Source organism: Notamacropus eugenii, chromosome 3, assembly GCF_028372415.1.
Source record: "Notamacropus eugenii isolate mMacEug1 chromosome 3, mMacEug1.pri_v2, whole genome shotgun sequence".
NCBI lineage: Eukaryota > Metazoa > Chordata > Mammalia > Diprotodontia > Macropodidae > Notamacropus > Notamacropus eugenii.
Window position 1 is genome coordinate 54,948,208 of NC_092874.1, and position 21,667 is coordinate 54,969,874.

The 21,667-nt window shown below is 37.6% G+C and overlaps 1 protein-coding gene across 10 annotated transcripts in view; it reads right to left on the reverse strand.

The window, feature by feature from the left end:
• ADAM22 (ADAM metallopeptidase domain 22) overlaps positions 1–21,667 on the reverse strand; it is a 262,858-nt gene that overhangs the window by 148,092 nt on the left and 93,099 nt on the right. The window lies entirely within an intron of this gene.

The following is a 21,667-nucleotide window of genomic DNA, read 5'->3' on the forward strand; positions in this document are numbered from 1 at the left end:
GGTAAATCCACAGTATGCAGCTTGCTTGCTGTATAAGGGGAAGTAAGATTAAGGTCGCTTTGAATGTACGTGGAACAGTATCCATTTTCAATTTCATTAGAAAAATACAATTGCCACCTACTAGGCTGCATTGTTTGCAAATGAGTTTAAGTAAAATTGAATATAAAGATGGTGCTAAAGTGTATTAACTGAACCTTTTAAAGTGGGACTAAAAAAAATGGAAAAATTAAAATGACCTTCTTCTTGGGAGTACAGGTTCTATCTTAGTTATTTTTATGTCTGTCTAGAACATAGCACAGTGTGTAGCACATAGTAGGCCTTTAGAAAATATTTATTGTACAAAGAAAGAATTTTACTGTAGAGTCATTAACTCAGTTAAAGTTATTAACTCTTAACAATAAACTAATAATAAGTAAATTATTAGTTATTAACTCCTGAATTTTAGGAAACCTTTTAATGATTAAAATTGTTAATCATTAATGATAATATATTTAGAGGGCACTTTAAAGACATGGGATCTGAGGTTTGGAGCAGGAAGGAGCCTTTAGGTTTATTTAGTCCAAACCCTTCATTTTACAGGGCAGGAAAATGAGGCTCACAAAATTTGAGTGATTTAACTAATGCTAACTAGGTAGTAAGTGGAAATGCCAGGATTTGACCCAGGTCTTCCCATTTCACATCTGATACTCTTTCCACGACACAGCAGTGAAGTCTATTAGTATGTGAATACTTTTTCTACTCATTAATATATACAGGAACTGTAGAAATCTGAAAGCAGGATGATAAAGTTAGCTTAATTAAACATATATTTAATAGTCTATGATAGGCTTACACTGTGAAAGGCATCATGGAAGAAGGACAAAACTTAATCTTTTGACTTAACCTGCCATAGATTTCACGAACCAGCCATGTCGCTGTGAGCAAATAATTTCTCTCTGGCTCAGAATCTCCATCTGTAAAATGGGGATAATAACATATGTACTTCTCCCAGCACTGTTGTAAAGAAAGGGCTTTGTAAATCTTAAGGTGCTATGGAAAATGTGAATTGTCATCATTGTTGAAAGTGAATTCTCCAATGTCACTGGATAAACACAAAACACAAAACATGAAATACTATACTCTCCACACAATGATGATAAGTAATTAAGATAGCCTTAGCTACTCTGATCAATACATGATCCATGACGGTTCCAAAGGACTCATGATGAAAATGATGCTATCTACCTCAAGAGAGAACTGAGGAATTCTGAGTACAGATTGAAGCATATTTTTTCTACTTTTTTTGCTATATGTACATATTTATATATGTATATATATATATAGCAACATGGCTAGTATGGAAATATGTTTTGCATGACTTCATATATATAATGGGTATCATTAAATATGCTTGCCTTCTGGGTTAGGTAAGGAAGGTCCTGGAAGGAAGGAGAGAATTTTGCACTCAAAATTTAAAAATGAATGTACAAAAGGCACACAGAGAGAAGGGTGATAATAAAGTATTTTACTAGGTGAATCTGGTTATGATCCTACAGGATAAATCCGAGGGGAGAGATCTATGATAAACGTTATCATTTCCATTACATAGGTTCAATGTGAGTTTGTTCATTTCAGAAGAGGTCAATGAGCTTTTCAACATCATTTATTCACCGATTCGTCATTAGAGAATTTGTCATATTTCCTGTCACTTTAGTGTCTGAGCACTTTGACAAGAATGATAACCATAATCTTGGATTATGTAGGCACTAAATCCATAATAATACAAAGAAGGGAAGGTAGAACAATTTCAAACTGATTTTTTTTTTTAAAGCTCCAAATCATTCCCTTTAAAATTCTGGAATTTCTAATAACTAAGACACCAATAAATCACAATGGAAAAAAAATAATTTCCTTCCACTTTTGAAACTTCTAAGAATTAAAAACAGAAATTACAATAAGCCTGAGTTTGTTCTACCTGATACCACAAAGGGTAGTAAAGTATCTACTGATTTTCAAGAGAAAACCTTCCCAAAAAGTTTTCATTTTTCCTTATGATTTTAGACAGCTCATTTAAACTTCTCATTTACATACACATTTTTTTCTTTTTGTCTTTAATGTTATTCATATTGAAGTGATCAGAATAATGTTGCAACATCTGATTTATAGGGTTGCTCATGCATAAGAATACATAAGCTGCAGTGTTTTTTGATGCTAAGGATAAGAGCCAGTTGACTGACTCTAGAAACCTTTGTATTTTAAGTGCTATGCATATTGATCAGCAAGGTCCTATAATTTTCATTCTTCTGTATATTAAACAAGAGTGATGGGTGCAGTGGGTGGATTGTGAAGTGAAACCAAGAGGAGTATTCTGGTAAATGCTTAACAACGATTGGGGGTGGCAGGGATGCACCCAGGATACATTTTAGCCTGCATTATTTAATATTTTCTCCATCACTTTCTTAAGTCTAGACAATCAACAACACAATAAATCAGACCCTGATTTTTAGCATTTGTCAATCTCCAAGATTTTAATGTTTACACTAAAAATTTAACAATCAGCTATCCCAAGTTAGTCTGAACTGGCTCTGGCAGGAAACAAATCAATCTTTCCTTCTTGAGCAATCTGCCTGACATAGTATAAAGCTTATTTATATATAGCACAAAAGTAAAGGATAACACTTTTTATACCTCTTGTATTCATTTTCCTGTTTATCTGTTAAATCTACTCAGTAGGTTGTAAGGGCAGGGAATGTTTCATTTCTGTCTTTTTTATTACCAGAGCTTGGCATGGTGGATGGTACACAGTAGGAACTTGTTGCTTTGAAAGATTGTTGCACTGAATTTTCTATAAAATACAAGGAGTAAGCTTTACCATAAAAGTATAAAACACTGCTTTTGCCTCCAAAGAAAATTCACTATTAGTTATAAAAATGCAATAATGTATATTTTTTTTAAATCATGTACTTTTAAAATTACTCAGGTACTGAGTAAGAAATAGTAACACAAAGCTGGCAGTATAATATTAATTAATATAAAATAAATATACTATAATTAATATAATATTAAAATATAATGTTAATTAATATGAAATATATAAAAATTATATAATGAAATATAAATTAATATAATATGAAATAAATTAATATAAAATACCAAATCAAGAGCTCCCATTATAATACACCTGACAATGACCCTCTGACTTTTACTTACAGACCTTCAATGAGGGGGGGCCCCCACTGCTTTTAGACAAAGACTATTCTACTCCTTGACAGGTCTAACTGTGGATATTTTTCCAGACACTAAATCTAAATTTGCTTCATTACAACTTTCATCCATTTTGTTCTTACTGGAAGAAATATCATCTTCTTTCTCTAGCTGCAGCAGTTTCCCTTTTTCCTCAGATGGCTAACACCATCTTCCCAATGAGATGGATTTAGCTGGGCCCAGGAAATAAGAGAGGTACAGAAGGACAGACAGGATAACTAGATACCTAAGATATATCACACTGAAAGAATGGGTTACAAGCCAAACTTCAGTGAAAGTCAAGATCAAGACACTTCCTGGTGGATTAGAATCTATCATCAAGACATCCTTAATTGAGGGCAAAATGTCAGCCTGGAAGGAACATGTTCAAGACAGCCTTTGAATTGGAGGTTGCATCCAATTACTGACTCAGTCATGAATCTCTCTTTTTTTTTCCCCAAGGGAAAAGGGAAGCTGAGTTAATCTAGGGGCCTGTGAATTGAACACATGGGGGGTAAGGACAGGGTATGTATCTCCAAGTTCATGTAGAATACTGTCACAGTACGTATAAGGCTAGGGGACCCTGAGCAGCATAATCTGTGTGCCACTCAAGAAAACATTTTGTCCATCCCAAGGATATAATATCTGAGGGCGACTCCAATCTCTTGGAATACAAAAATTAGCTTTTAAGTCCATAAATAAAAACATTCATTTGTTCTAGCACAGCAGAGAACTCATACCTGTGTGTCCATAAATGGATTCCATTTATCCACCATGTTTCAGGCCAAGAGAAGACCTTGCGTATTGGATCAAGTTATCTGGACTCTATTTCCCAGATGATTTTAAATAAGCCCCCAATCATGGTGTTATCATCCATTTGAAATTCTTACTTGATAGGTGCATTTCTACCATGGGCCATTTAAAGGTGTGATGTTTAAAAAGGTTTGAGAAACATAGTTTCTGCTTAGCCTAACCATTTTAATAATAAAAACAGTAGGTTATTAATAAAAGGATGATCATTTGACCATCTCTCTTGGACCAAAGGCCATCATGGGAGTGGACTCACAGTTTTTTTATCTTTCAAAACAGTAGGTGGTCCCTCAAATAGCAATCAAATCTGACTGGTTAACATGATTAGAGGTGGGTGGGTTATATTAAAATGAAGGGCTGAGTATCTCTTGAGTAAGAAATTATAGCTTTAGGCTATCAATTCAAAGAAGGTACATCCCACCCAAGCCTGAGCAAAACACAATGGGCTTCCTCATTTTAGATTAAATTCCTTCTAGGAAAGTTAATACAATCTCATTATCAGTAATGTCCTACCAGAAAACTGAACTTAAAGTCAGTTCTTTGGAAGGAAAGGGGAGATTTGAATCTGCCTGAGACATTGGTTATTAATAATTTTCTCACAAAAGAGAGCAAGAATTTTACCAGGGGTTGGCAAGAAATGAATGGCAGTAGCTAACTATTACAGGTAAATGGAGAGACCATGCTAATAATCTTGATATGGGTTTTAAGAACCAGGTTGGAAGGGGAAAAGATAATAAAGATGGGAAGAGAGACACCAAGAGGGAGATATCTGGGTCAGATGAACTGATGTTCTGGTTCCTGAGTGGTCAATGCTCAGTAGTCACTGTGCCAAGATGAAAAAGGAACTAAGAAAAGAGGTTATTTTGTACATTGGTCTCTAATACCTACAAATCTGAAGTGATAATTCTCTTCCCTGAGTGTGATTGATGGGGGACAAACGAAGGACTCCTAAAAGGTCCTGGACTTTCCCACATGGCCCAGGTCCCTGGCATTCCCCTGGGGGAATTCCCCTTCCACCTGCCCTTTCATTGGGGCCTCACCCTAGACCACCATGCCTTAATTCCATCTAGACCCCTTCTGTTACCTCCCAGTCATGCCAAACTACGTGGCCACTCCTGGATCCAGATTCTCCCACAGTCTTGTGTCTAAGAGGTCCATCTTGTCTCTCTTAAAGTGCTCAGATTCAATCTGCCCTGCTTGTCAATACAAGCATCACAAATACTCAGACTCCTAAAATGTGGCCAGTAGAGTAGATTCTTAAATTTTTGACCACCCCAATCAGTGTTTTGATAAACTTGTCTCTGACTGCAAGCAATGTTGGGTCAAATTCACCTGAGGCAGGACCCACTTCATTTGCCCTTGAATTGCAGAGTTCCCTGCACTCCTAGACCTCAACATGGTGAGACAAAGGAATAACTGGGAAATATTTACAAACTAATTCAAATCCTTATATACCTTGCATCTCATTCTAATTTAATGCTATTTATTCTTATTTCACGTCACCTGGCTTGCTCTGACAAAGAATTATTGAGTTGAAGGGGCTTTCCAGCTGTGGATTTGAAAAAACACTCACCTAAATCAGCACCTCAAATCTGAGAAGTCGTAAGGGGTCCTAAAGCTGTGTGAGAATGTGTGGAGAGGAGGTTCCATGCTACATAGCACATAGTGCTGTGTATTTGGAGTGGTGGATCTGGAATCAAAAAGAGCTGAGTTCAAATCCTCCCTCAGATTGATACTTGCTGGGTGGGTAACTGACAAGTCACTTAAACATTCTTAGCATTAGTTTCCTCATCTGTAAAATGGGGATAATAAGAGAACTTAGAGAGCAGTTAGATGGTGCAGTGGGCCTGGTGTCAGAAAGACTCATCTCCATCAGTTCAAATCTGGTCTCAGATACTTATTAGCCATGTGACTCTGGGCAAGTAACTTAACCCTATTTGCTTCAGTTTCCTCATTTGTAAAATAAACTGAAAGAGGAAATGGAAAACCACTCTAGTATTTTAGCCAAGAAAACCCCAATTGGGATCACAAAGAATCAGATACAACTGAAAGAACATAACAATAAGAAGAGAACTTTCCTCACAAGGCTGTTATGAAATAACGTGTTCAAAGTTCTTTGCTGTCCTTACAATGTGAGATCAATGCTAGTTATTAATTATTATTGTTATTATTACATGTATCTCAAGGGCCTGAAAGAACTAATTTTCAAAATTTCATCCCTCATCTGCCACTGACACTCTCTGTATAACATATTTGCTAAAGCCATATGATATTTCTGCATTTCCTTATCTACAAAGTGGACGTGACGCTTTCTTACAGAGAGGTGTGTACCTTTGCAGAGATATTTTTCTTGCCTGTATTAACTGCCTCAAGTTTGAAGATTCAAATCATCTTACAGAGGTAAAAACAGACTTAATGAAACCTCCAATTTATGAAGCAATGACCACAGCAACCAGAGAGGACACTGATGTTGTAAAAGAGTAGTTCTTTCTACCACTAAACAAGCTTGATCAAGAGAGGGAGAGAGAAAAGGGGGAGCATCATTGCACATGAAGTCACCTCACTTAATGCTTAATGGAGACCCCAGGTCCCCAGTCACCACTGTTCCAGTTACATTCTTGGACACAGCCACTTCTCTTTCTCGTAATCTAATCCCCTATACAGGGAATTACCAAAGGCCAAAGGTCATCTACCTTGTCCTTCAGTCACCCGTAAGCCCTTGCCAACAATCTATAGTCAACCATCTCCTCTGTATTCTCTCTCCCGACCCATACTGAACCCTGACCTCTCCTTCTCTCTGTCTCTCCCTTCCTCTCTTCTGCTTTCTCATCCTTCTTTCTTCTCTCCCTCTCTTTCTCCTTCACTCCCCCTTTCTTTTTTTGTCTCCTCTCCTCTTCTCTCACTCCCTCTTATTTCCCTTCCCTTTTCTTCCTTCCTCTGTCTAGCCCCCCCTTTATTTTTTTATTCCTCCTTTTGTTCTTCTTCTCTTACAAACAATAATATTAATATCTAATAATAACTAATATCTAATATAAAGATGGGCAACTCCTGGGAATATTTCTCAAAAATGGTACTGTAAAAATTGATGACCAAACCTATAAACTGATAACCACTTTTCAGCCCCAAAGATGTGCTATAGCTGATGTTTCACAAAAGCCGACTAGAAGGGATTACACTTGGACTGCTATGAGGCATTGCTGGCAAAAAATGCTTCCAAAAATGGTTCTATACTTGGGGACTTGTTAACACTCTTTATAAACAGCTTCAGCTCAATGAACTCCTTGTCATTTTTTTCATTTAATGAACTATTTGTTATCCTTAAATAAACTTCATTTTAAAAAATTGTGGGTCTTGCTTGATTCCATAAAGAGATACTTAAAATTTAAAAAGTGCAACAGCCACAGTCTCATGAAAACAATCACTCAGAGTTGTACGCAGAACAAGAAAGATCACCCCTAAAGAGAAACTTTCTCTTAATGACATTAATAGTTTAGAGTTTAGAATACGGGGTGCTTACTTGAGGGATGATTTTGAGAAAAGTATTATTACTAATACTGTAGCAACATAAATGAAACATAATTACTATCCAACTGTATGACTACATCAGGGCAGACCTAACTCATAATTCCTTTCCAGGAGATAACAGCATGAAGATCAGTCCTTTTCAGAAGACCATGAATTCAGAGCAAGCAGAGGTCTCTCAGAGGTAATCGAATCTAACACCATGGTTTTATAAATTAGTAAACTGAGGCCCAAGGAAGTGCAGCAATTGACTAAAGATCATCCTGGAAGTGGTACAGTTGGAATTTGAACCCAGCGCCTCTGATTCCAAGGCTCACATCCTCTCCACTATACTATATACTGATTCCCTTCATTCAAATGAGAAATTTGCACTTTTTAAAAATTTTCTAAACAGATTTTGGCCCTGATGTACCTGAAGACATAGATGGAAAGGGTTGTTAGTTATTACTTCCAACTTCAGCCTCCCACTCAAAGCAATTCAAACAACAAGAATTATCTCCTTCAGCAAGCCTGAAGTGGTAACTGTTTGGAAATCAGTATGGGGCCATTCACAGTGAGTAATTATCTTTATAGACTGAAGAAAAAAAACCAAGGGTAATTGTTTGATTTTCATTTTATCTGGGAAAGATAAAACTGGTATCTTGAAATTTTAAGATACAGAATGCAGCCAGAAAGTTGCTTCTGTCATTCAATAAAGAGAGTCCTCTCCTACAGCACAAATTTTTACTTCATATTCAAGCATCGCAGACTAGTTCCCAGTGTCTGCCACAAAGAACTACAAAAGGAAGTAAGAAGAATAAAGTCATTTTAAAAGTATGTTCTGTAAAACAAAGATATGGTGCAAAAATGAAAAAAAACCCAAACCCAACACCCAGTCATGTTAGCAATGCTACAACGGGGAGGAGAGGGGGAGAGCACACAGGAAGCAGTGTTGAATTTAGAGACAAAATACTTCAAATTAAAATCCTACTCTGCTATTTCCCACATGTGTGACCTTGGTCAAATCATTCATCCTCTCTAGGTCTGAGTTTTGTCAATTATAAATAAAATTAGGTGTTTAGACCAGATGACCTCTAATGTTCCCTTTGATTCTGAATTTCTGATCTGATATAAATATCAATGATTGAAGCCCCCAAGTTAAGCCCTTATTTTGAAATCACCCATGCTTTGACAGCAAATTTTTAGATGATTCAGACACAAACTTAGCCCTTCCTCCTGCCCCCATCCTAACATCTACCAACTCTCAAAGTTATTCAGCTTTCCTTTTATCTTATCACCCATGATTTCTTCCTTTATGAGGGAAAACATGATGGATTCTGGGGACACCAACAGTTTTAAGATATGGCCTGTACTGTTGATGGGTTTACAATCTTGTCAGAGAAATAGTACAGAAAATACAGTACAGAGAAGAAATCCAAAGATACCCCACAGAGTGATATCCTAAAATAAATTCGAAATGGAAATCAGAGGTGAAAACTATAATAGAAGTTCAAAGGTGGGCACAAACATCAAGAGCGATGGGAGTCCGTGAATGGTTCACAGAGGCCTAATTTTAACTGGGCCTTGGGAAAGGTTAGGACTCAGGTGAACAGAAATGGGTGAGGGGAAAACTGGAGGCAAAGACAGAGATGTAGGAGTGTTCATGGCATCCATCCATCCATCAATCAACAAATGTTTATTAAGCATTGTGCTAACCTCTGAGGATATAAATATGAACATGATATTGTCCCTGTCTTCCAGAAGCTTAAGTGTGATATTAAACTATACCTCAGTTTCCTCATATGTAAAATGAGGGCATTGTCTGAATGGCTGCTACTAAGGTTTCTTGAAGCTCTGAATCTATAATGACAAGAGTAGTTAAGAACTGGGGAAATATGCTTGCAATGAAATATGTATTAGGTTTGCAGTATGATGTGTGTTCACCTGGCTAATGCTATACTGGGATGAAGAGGCTGACGAAATGTTTAGTTTGGAGGTTAAAATTAATTGATGAATGTCATGGGCTAGGAATAATGTATTGGGACTCAAGTTCTCCTGAACTACTGGAGGGGAGAGGGTCTTTGATAAGAAATAAGGGTATTTTCTGTCTTTTGTTCTTCTATGAAATTGTTATCTTACCAACAAGCGCGTTCCCTTCAATAGCCAGGTATCTGGATGAACAAGGACTCCATGAGGGAAAAAGGGGGACTAGTGAGACCACAGACAAGGAATCAAGACCCTTAAGAAAGGAAGCAGCCCTGCATGTGACCATATATAGCCACGCTTCTTTGTAGATGTCACAGTCTTGGGACCAGGGCCCAAAGCTATCAGGAAAGGTTAAGAAATGGACATAAGCAATCACTGCATAATATACCAATGGAGATTCTGGAATCCACTTGCAGATGTAAGCAGTAATCTAAGTTTTCTTCCAGGAATGGTACGTTTTATAAGGCAATTAATAAATCTGACTTGGCCAATATATTCCAAAAGCTATAACTTTAGGGATTCAAATGGAATGGAACGGATTTCTCCTCTGGTACAGAATCAGCTTTTCCTAGTACTTATTTGTCCCCTACTAGATTGTTATAATCCTTAAGACGGTGTCGGGGGAGAAATAGATTTAACCTTTATTACTGAGCTATGCATAAAAATATCTATGGCCCTAACAAGCATTGAGAGCAAAGGCAAGGACAAAGACGAGGACTGTAAAAAGCCAGAAGATACATGAAGACCCATGGAGATAAGCAACCTGTTCCATTTAGGCACTAATGGAAGAAAATCCCTGTGCTTCTCACTCCTGAGAGAAGCTTGTCTACTTTTGCCTTTTTTTCCCTCCTTTTTGCATCCTTCTCCTCTGTGTTTCACCCAGCCCATGTATGAATAACTAGTATGAACTTATGGTGCACCTCATGGAGAGAGAAGGCAGAATTGCTAGAATATAAAGTTGTCTGGTGTATTCTGCCCACTAACCCTATACACATGTAGGCACAGACTTGGCATGGATGTTGAATACTGGTAAAAAGGGCCTGTTAGTGCAGGGTATTATCTCTCCTTCAACAGTCAACATTATCAATAAACTTATATTGGGTATTGAGTATAAGGGATTGTTCTAGGTGATGAGGACACAAATAGAGATAAGACCTATCCCGTGCCCATAAGAAGATTACAACCTAGTTGGAAAAGTGAGAGATGCATGTCAAAAAGGTAAATGACCATGAAAGGTGGTTTAGGATAAGTGCTAAATGAACAGTGCATATAATAGGTGATAGAGTTGTTAACAGATGAGGGCAGAGGTAGTCTGAGAAGGTTTCATAGATGAATTAAACCTTAAGAGCATATATATAAAGCATTTTTTTTCTAAAGAACAATTTAATGATAAGGAAAAGGGTTCCCCACCTTGGCTGATAAAGCGACCTCCCACAAGCATCCCTCATTGCCTAGAGTCTCTTGGGAAAGGGAAGGACAAAATAAGGATGAGAGGTTGGGGGTCAAGAGATATAAACAATGGTGCATCAGAGTGCTACAATGTGGCAGCTAGTGAGTCACACTGAAATCAAAAAGACCTGAGTTCACATCTGGTCTCCTACACTACCTGGATGATCCTGGATGAATCATTTACCATCTGTCTGCCTCAGTTTCCTCATCTGTAACATGGGGATAAAACAGCACCTATCTCTCAGGGTTGTTGTGAGGATAACATAACAGTTGTAAAGTGTTTGATGAATCTTAAAGCACCATATTGTCGATGTTTGCTCATTTCAGTTGTGTCCAACTATTCGGGATCCCATTTGGGGTTTTCTTGGCAAAGATAGTGGGGTGGTTTGCCATTTCCTTCTCAAGCTCATTTTATAGATGAGGAAACTGCAGCAAACCGGGCTAAATGACTTGCCCAGGGTCACACAGCTAGTAAGAGTCTGAGGTCAGATTTGAACTCAGGAAGATGAGATTTCTTTACTCCAGGTCTAGCAGACCCTCTGCATTACTCCACCTAGCTGCCCCAAAGCATGATATAAATGCTAGCCATTATTATTATTATGAATATTAATTATTTTTATTATAATGATCAAGCACTCAGAAATAGATTCAAAGCAGACAAAAAGATGCAGGGAGAGGGGCTTTGACGAGCCCACTTGGTGATAGCTTAGTCAAGAGTGTTTAAAGTCAAGACAGCAATGAGAAGTGTACCAAAGGGGAACAAAATACCCAATAACTCACTCCCCCCCCCCGCCCACCACAAATACACACATTGAATCAATAGTTCACTAAATTCATCCAAAGGAAGATACAGAATAATGCCTTCTGAAAGCTCTTTTCTCCATCAAACAAGCCACAAGAACAGCAGGTTCCAGAATGAATCACCTAGGATGTTTCCCGCTGGCTAGAAGCCAGCTCACACTTGGAATAGGTCTCACAGCCAGGTTTTTCTGGCTCGGCTGCTAGCACTCTATTCAATGTGCCACCCAGGTGCCCACTTCATGAATCTGTGAGTTGTTTTTTCCTTTTGTGGACATTGACTGGTATTATTCAACCATAAAATAATGCCTGTGTCTTATACCAGAAAACCCTCTTTATTGAGAATATAAGAAAAGCCAATTTTCAAACCAATAGAAGTGTAACTGCAATCAACAACCTGTGCAGAGGTGAGATTTCTGATGTCAGTTTAAAAATCACAACTATTTCTTTTGACTTAAAAGATGAGTGATTGATTACAGCGTCAAGGCAGTCTCATTCCCTTAGGCTGTTTCATATTTTATACTCACATGGTACTTGATAAAAGTTTGGAGTATAGTATTATTAATATTCCCATAAGAATATAGCAGGAAGCATTGATACGATTTTTTAAAAAGTGAGGACACTGAGAAATTGTGTCTCTTGTCAAAGTAAGGACTAGGAGTTTGTGAAACAGGGTAAAGAAAATAGGATGGGAAATGGGTAACATTTGGAGAAAAACAACAAGCCAACTAATGCAATTTTCTCCTTTTTGACCTGTAGTTCTCATCCCAGTTTGTCCCAGTTCTCACTGAGGTGCCATGTTACAGTGGTGAGGGAGAAACCAAACTGGTAGCCCAACCAAAAGCTGCCAGCCTTCCAAAGCAAAGCTCATAACATGGGTCCCAAGGAAGCCAGGATAAGGAACCCAGGTGAGACACTCAATGTCTCTACCCTTTCCTGCAAGGCAGAGACTGGGAAATCAGGAGGATCAGAATGTGGGTATAGGGTACAGAGAAGAGACCAGCCTTAAAGGGGAGAAAGGAAGAAGAGGAAAGCCTAGAGAAAGGATGTGAAAGTGGCATGATCTCATATGCATAAAAATACTTAAAGCAGCTCTTTTTATCATAGTGAAGGACTGAAAATTTTAAGGAACAGCCTGGTATCTGGGGAATGGCTGAATATATTGTAAAATGTGAATATAATAGAATACTATTTCAATGTAAGAAATGATGAATGGCAATTTCGGAGAAATTTCAGGGAAATTTCAGGAAGACGAGACAGAGAGATATACAGAGACAGAGAAAAAGAAAGTCATTGAGGAAAAAGAGTCATTTTGTTTTGTTCAGTCATTCAGTCATGTCTGACTCTCTGTGAAGTCATGGAGCATAGCATGCAAGGTTCTTCTATCCCCCACTATTTCCCAAGTCTGTCCAAGTTCATGTCCATTGCTTCCAAGACACTATATATCCATCTCATCCTCTGCCGTCCTTTTTTCCTTTTGCCTTCAGTTTTTCCCAACATTAGGGTCTTTTCCAATTAATCCCATCTTCTCATTAAGTGGCCAAAGTATTTCCAAATTCACAGAAGAGTAAAGAAGGAAGAATAGAAAGAATTATAAATAGAACAGATTTCAAAGTTACATTTAAATTTAACTTATGGAAGTGATTGTAGAAAACTGAAAACAAATAAACTGATTAAAAAACAAACAAATAAATTTATTATATATTTGAAAGAAAGCAAGCTATACAAAATAGAGATTCAGAGTTTTACACACAAACTTCTTTTCTGTTCTGTTAAATATGTGGAAATATTCATTTTATTTGGTGTTTAAGGTCAGAATTTTAAAATAATATGCTACAAAGATTAAAATGTCCTGTATTCATCTTCACTTAGATCCTAGATTATGTAGTTTAAATAGTTAAAAACCCACTAGTATACGTAGAATCTATGCAAAAGAATTTGTTTCTAGAGGCTTTTCTGAATTCGAGCCTTTCCAATAAAGCTTACAAAGTGGATTCAAACCAAAGAAGCTGCCTATCCCTTTTCCAATAGGTTTCAGTAAATGTGCTCCCCTAAGATTACATTGATTGTTCTACTCCTAAATGTACTTTCCTGTTTTGTTTATTTACTGCTGAGCTTTTGGATCCTGGAACTGGCTGTGCTTTGGAATCATTTCTCAAAGCCAAAAGTTCCCACACACTGCTAGGAAAGAGGCCCCAAGCAAACATGCTATGATGCTAGAGAAAATGCAGAGGGGAGTTCACAATCCAATCAATGTGTTCAACGCAGCTAAGCAGTCAGCCTTTTCCCTTGATATCTTTAAGCTAATGCACCATGAAGTAAAATAATCTAGCTGGTTTACATTCATTGATCAACAAGTATTTATTAAGGCTTACTGCATTAAGTGCCAAGGATGCTAATACAAGCAATCAGAACAGTCCCTGCCCACAAGGAGTTTCCATTTTGCTAGGTAAGAAAAACAGGTACATGTGTGCAGTTACATACTTGTGTGTGAAAAAAATACAAAGCAGTTTTTGAGGGAAAGGTTCTAGAACCCATGTTTCTGAGATTCTTAAGTCCTCATGCAGAAGATAGCACTTGAGTTGAGTGTTAAAAAAAGTTAGGGATTCTAAGAGGAACCTCAGGAAATCATCTCCTCCAATCCCTACATGCCACAGAAAGGGAAACGAACCCAGGGAAGTGAAATGACTCGTTTATAGGCAGGTAGTAAGTGGCAGAGTTAGTCTTCAAACCCGGGTCTTGTAACTCAAGTTGGGCACTCCAAGATAGCAAAAGCTTCCATCTATACCATGTATGAAGATTTGCAAAGCTAACATGTATTATCCTTGCAGGGCTGTTGTGAGGATCAAAAGGTACAGAGTGGTAAAAGGTGGTGCAGTGGGCAAACTACTGGGACTAGGAGTCAGGAAGACCTGACAGGAAATCCCGTCTCAGATACTTACTGGGTAAGTCATTTGACCTCTTATGGTCTCACTTTTCATACATTACAATAACTAAGTTGGACTAGATTGGTTCTTTCAAGCTCTAAACTTATGACCCTGTGGTCTTACAGGTAAGGCATCATACCGTGCACTGGGGATACAAAGCCAAAAAAATAACCCATTCCTTCAGGTAGCTTACATTCTGTTTGGGGGTAGGGGTGGGCAGGATACATGCTGAAGAGATCTGAGGTACAGAATTGGGGATAAAAAGGAGTTCATAATGGATAAGGTTTATTTTCTCTGTAAAGTATCTCTACCTCTCTTCTTTACCTACCTACTTACCCACATGCAAACATACGTATATACATCCACAGAGATGAGCTAACTCAGTAGGCTGTTTCTCTGACTGTTCCTCAAAATTTAGGCAAGAGAAATTCTCCACTGACTTGAGTTTTCCTGTATTGGACTGACCTCTTTTAAGTCACCATGGATTTTATAGATATTCCAAGTTCCTTAGTCTTTAGTTCAGTACTTTTCCCTGTCCCATGAACCACATATCTACTAATTAAATCATGAGAATGCCATAGCCTGTGGCTCTATAAGCTAAATATTGGACTATTTATTGTGCGGTAAAGGCAAACAAACAAAAACACATCAGAATCAACAGGGGACCAACACAAATTTACAAGTGTGATATCCATTGCCCAACTAGTAAATGATGAAAGGACATAGAGAGTACAAATTCCAGCTCTGAAGAGAAGTCATAAGGGGAGGGGGGCGGGAAGGAAGAGGAAAGGCATTTCTCAAAGGCAGAAAAACATTGTTATTAATCTCCTGAATAACTGCATAAAGTCTCTAATAATCAGAGAAATGCAAGTTGAAGACAATAGAGTTGAAGTATCACCTTACATTTATCAGCATACATTTGGAAATGCAAAATTCTAGTTTTGATGGGGCTCTACAGGAACAAGCATGCTATTACATCTTGGGTAGAGCTGCAAATTGGTGCTAGTTGGGGGGAAAGTCATCTGCCAATACATGATGAGATTCAGAAAAATTGATTGGTCTTTTTGATCCAGTAATCCCAGAACAAGGACTGCATCGTAAAGATGTCACTAAAGAATAGGAAGAAATTACTTTTTTTTTTTTTGCAGAATATAGTAATAATGACTATTTTTGTCCTATCAAAAAGCTGAAAACAGCATATGCATCCAATGACTTTGGAGAAGAGATTCCTAAAATAGATAACATGATACTGGTATCCTTCTCTTAAAGTTTTTACATGTGTTTCTCCTCTTTAACAAACTACAAAAATTGGAGTTTGTGATTCCATATTTTTTACTCTGTTTGTATGTGGTTAATTTTCTTCAAGGTTGTTAGGTTTAACTAAGAAATCATCTTTCCAAAATGGAATATCTGATTGGCTTTCACTATTGACAATGGACAAAATCTATGAAAAACATACTGAAGACTAAATGCTTGACATTCAAATAGGAAAATTACCTGATTCTTGGTTTTCTAAATGGGAAAAAAAAGAATTCAATCATCACACAACTGTCTTTATTTTTGCCAAGTCTTTTAAGCTACAATCTCGATGGGAATGTTAAACATGAATGCAAATAAGCAGTACATTTTGTTTTATGGTTTTTGACACATTTGGCAATAATCCCCACACTGACATTATGTATACAGTAAACTTTCAATATTGAATTTTTCCCACATAATCCCTTTTTCTTATTTTAGAAAATGTTAAAACCTTCAAAAAAAATTGTAAAGAACTAAAAGACTTATAATTGTTGCATGGTTTCCTGCCCCTCCCAATGCTCAAAATTCCTCCGGGGTGAAAGTATTTATTCCCTTAATTCTTGGGATGGGAAAAATTAATAATAGTCATCCACTACTGCAGCATAGTAATTAGCTCTTGGGTTTGGCACAGCAGTAACGGAGAATAAAGAAATATTTTTCCCCAATCTCAATTTCAATAGGGCAATCGATTTAATCGCTAAGATCATTATTATTTAATATTGTCATATTTGTGGAGAGCCAATATATTTAGTGATAAAACCCACAAATCAAAACTACCACAAAATACAAACAGAAAACATTTCACTGTATGAATAATAAGAAACAATCTCACTGTCATCTTGGCACATTACCAGAATGGAATAATAACTTCAGTGTTTCTTTTTTTCTTGATATGAAACCCCTGGGTAATTAAGGCCCATCCCTAGTTTCTTTTCCACTCCCTTCCTCCACCAGTGAGAAGGCCTAGAAAAAAAATGAAGAACACTCCTAATTGACTCATTGCCTAATTTTAGCATGAGACTCAAGAAAATATTTTTGGAGATTGGAAATATATAGCAAAATCTTGGCAAACGATAATTTTTGAAAATCACTCATTTCACCAAAATGTGTTTTTTGCTACAAAACTTTTGGCAGGTGAATTGTGGTATAGGGATACAATGGAATAGTATTCTGCCATAAAGACCAGCAAATATAAGGAATCTGAAGAACTTGGATGTCTTGATGCAGTGCTAGAAAACCAATAAACATGATGATCATAAGAAGAGGAATAAAGAACACTAAAGTAAAACAGAGTTTAGAACAAATGCAGAGACTGCTGTTGGCTCCAAAGACTGATGCTGGAACAGATTCCTTCTTCCTTGAGATGCGATGGCGCACTGGGTACAGAACCATTATTTTTGGTCAGTGATATCATTCTATGGCATAGTTTTCTTGATTTTCTTGTCAATGGTGGCTACAAGAAAAGGTATTTTGTGCTGATAAATGTTGTGTAAAAATCTTGCCTTAGATACTTTCATTCATTCATTCAATAACCATTTATTATGTACATATTATGCACCAGGCGTGGTACTAACCACTGGGGACACAAAAAGGAGGTTAAAGAAACAACCCCTCACCTCAAGGATCATATAAACTAATCTAGTTGTGTGACCTTGGGAAAGTCACTTAATCCATCTCAACTTCAGTTTTCTCATCGGTAAAATTAGAATAATAAAAATGCCTACCTCACAGTACATGTAGAATGATAACACAATAATGACACCCACCTCACAGTTTTGTGAACTTTAAAGTGCAAATAAATGTTAGCTATTATTATTACTGCTATTATTGAAACAAATATGGATCAATACTTTCTAAAATCTTATTGACTCTCCTCACATGTCCCAGTGCTCCAGTCTCTTTTTTTTCCCTTCATACCACAAGCCTAAGCTGAGGATGGGGACTGGAACCATGGACCACGGACCCTTGGGCAAATGGAACCCCAAGATGAGCAAACCTTCTATACACACGCAGTCAGCATCTTCTCGGCCACTTACTGTCTTGGAAGGGTGCCAAGACAGAAAACAATGACAATAACTACTTAAAGCCACATTTCTTTGAGACTCATAGAAAAGCCTAGATTATATTAGTGGGTTTTTTTTCAGACCTTCTAGTCCATTTTCATTATCTGCTATGATTCCTTTTATTCTATTTGGATATGCACAAGAATTTACTTTCATGACCAGCATGCTCAGCATGAGTTAACTATGACATATACAATACTCTAATGGAAAATCTATTAAACTTGTAGCATGACAATGAAATTATTCTACTTTCCCTTTAAATGGATGCCTTAATCACACCATTCTTTATTCCATGGATCAGTTGGCACATATCTGTGCATCATACTGGAAATTTTCATTTGCAGTCTACTGATATGGACCAGAGCATTTAAATTGCATTGTCGTGAAATGTCTGGTATAATTTACTTTGTCCTGAAACTTGAGAAAAGAAAGGTCATATTTAAAATATGTGATGGCAGAGAGAAATTCTGAATGAATTTAGCTTCCTTTGGCCCCTGTTAAATCAGGCTCAATAAAAATGAGGGGAAAATGGTTCAAAATAGTGCTATTATCTTTAAAACTTCAAAATCACTGTGTTAGTATGTAAAAAGCTTCTAATGAACTTTATTTTCTTCCATTCTCTGAAATAACCACATCTTGCCCAAGCAAACATGGAACATTTTTGAAGCTTTAGTAAGTTTTTTTTATGATAGTTGGGTATTGAGGGGGTTTTGTGCTTTATTTATTTTTAAAATTAATTTTTCTAGATTTTAAGGGAGGGAGAACTCCATTTAGGTGAGTTGAAGTCTTTGTACTAGAAACCATGTGGTCCTCATCATATTTGTCACTGCCTGATCAAAAGTCTCATAGGAGGACTGGTAACCCCAACATTTATTAGAGAATTAGATTTGATTTTTTGGCAGAGTTCTTATAGAATTTGTTCATACTGGATTGCTGAGGAAAAAAAAAATCTAAGCTCTTTATGATTACAGAAATATTTAATCAATTCACTTAAATACTGCTTGCCTCTAGGGGTTTTCTCATTCGGAGTATGTGTAGATGAAAGAACAAAACAGGAAATGCATGTACCCCTGGGAGTCCTAAAGCACCAGTCAAGTCAGAAAATCTTCCCTTGCAAAAAATCTGTTTCTTTCTTTACAAAGTGCTTTATTGTCAATGCATGTTGGGGGGGAAATGCAGATGTTCCGTGTTACCATTCCAATCACATCATCTCTTCTATGAGATACGTCCCTCCCTTGTTTATGGAGAAACAACTGCGTTCCTGTTTTACTCAGTGTCACCATAAGGCCAAAGACTTTGAGTGGAGAAAGTGCCTCAATATTGTTAGTTAGGATTTATTTGCAGATGTGAGATAGAATATGAGACTTTACAAACATCCATGATCAAGGTCCACCACCTCTGACGATGAAGTTGCTTCCTGATGGGATCTAGCTGGGAAAAGGCCCCGTGCTAACTACAAGAGGAAGCAATAGGGGGAAGGGAGAACTCAGTGTATTTCCTGATATCTTATGTCTTATGTGGCACAGAGGAAAGTGAGGGGGGAAAACAAACTTTCTTCTTGTTTAGCTATGTCTCACCGACATCGTCTGCATCAGTCAGTTAGCAATGTATCATCACTTTATAAAAAGGTCACAGTACCAAGCTTGGAGTTTCAAATTCCACTCTGGACAATTACTCATTTTGGAACCCCTACCCCTTGGCTACTGCTCTGGATGTTTTCACCACCTCTCTGTCAGCAGGCTGCTCAGCTGGGAGCTAGATCCCAAAGCCCTCCTCACATGGCAGCAAGTCCCGGGCCTGGACCACTACTGAAAGGTGCCCAGGCCATGCTCACACTTCCATGTGGCTCTGCTCCTCACTCTCTGGATTTCTCCATCTACAGGACTACAGCACATCCCTCCACCCATTCTCCCTCTTCACATTCTCCACTGCAGCCTTTCCTTTGTCTTTCCCTATTAGAATGAAAGCTCCTTTAACCAGCGCTCCCTCTCCCTCTCCCTCTCCCTCTCCCTCCCTCCCTCCCTCTCTCTCTCTCTCTCTCTCTCTCTCTCTCTCTGTTTTTCTCTCTCTCCATCCCCCCCAAGGTACTTATCTACTGCTTTGTCTGTTTTTCACCTGAACCTGAGATTTCACTGATTTAGCCATCTACCTCTACCAAGTCATACAGGGAACAGTTCTGCACGTTACACTCTTAGTAAGTTGACCAGGGCACTGAGAGGCTGAGTGTCTTGCTCAGGCACACAGAGTCCTTATACAGCTTGAAAGAAGTCCTGGTCATTTGGGAAATAAGGTACCAGTCATCAGAGGGAAGCAGCTGAGTACAGCAGAAAGAAGTGGATCTTGAGTCAGAGCATGTAGGTTTGAGTTCTGGCTCAAGCATTTTCAATCTTCGTGACCTTGGGAAAGTCACTTAAGCTCTGTGGGTCTCAGTTTCCTCACTTGTAAAATGAGAGTTTGGGACCTGGTGACTTTTAAGGAAGAGCCTTTTGCTCCCTACATCTACGTGAGCCAGCTGAATAATGACACACTTGCTCTATGAAGCCCAGGATCTGAACCTCAGACTCGGATCAGGACATCAGAACATTCTTATGCATGAAAACGATGACTTTCCTGGGGGGGCAGGTTGGGATGGGGGGGAGGTACCATGACTGAAGCTGCAGAAGTTATCATTTAATGTTAACTAGTTGTTTATCATTGCTTTTCTATTTTAAGGCTACGTAGAAAGATGCCATGAGTTCCAACATCCTTCAGAGCAATAAGTTTCCTTTTAATCTACTAGTACCAAAGAGGACTACTGAAATTAAATACCATACACTACCCTTTAGTTTAAGAAAGTAGGAGCCCCTTCATGAAATGTCAAAGTAAATCTTGCACACAAATATAAACAGATCATCCCCAAAGCTTTATATTAGTGATTAGTCAAAATCAGTCATTTCTAATCTTTAATGTAAGAAAGATGTCTGTAGGGATTAGGATATGGGGGAATATAAATACTGAAAAGAAAATGGGAATCCATTTGGACAGAGGTAGGTTTCTATTAGTCATGGAAAAGAAGACAAATCATGGATTCATGGAGCAAATAGTGACTTCCCTCAGAAACTTAATTTTCTAGTATTTTGAGAAAACTGAAGACAAAATAAAAAATGCTTATTGATAACAAGGAAAAAAAATCTAATCACATAAAAGTGTAGCATGTCAGAATAGATCAATGCAATGAAGTAAAGAAAACTCTACAAACCTAAGTCATGCACCCAACCCACGATATAACACAAAGGGGATGCCAACACTCCAATGTGCTAAAAATAGAAAGCCAAATTTGTCCCTCATCTCTCTAGCTTGTTTTTTTTTAAATAACACACTTGAAGATCTGTACTCAAGCTCCACCATATTTGCTGATTTATAAAATTCTGGAATGTAGATTACTTTTTAGAGGATTAAAAATTATTTTCATTTTAAGAGGATTGCCCAAAGAGGTGAATAAAGTACATAATTACACTAACATTCACAAATTTACCGGAGTACAGATGCAAATATTGTTTCCATCAAATATGAAATATTTTTAATGCCTTCATAACAATGATAATAATAGCTAATACTGATATAGCACTCACT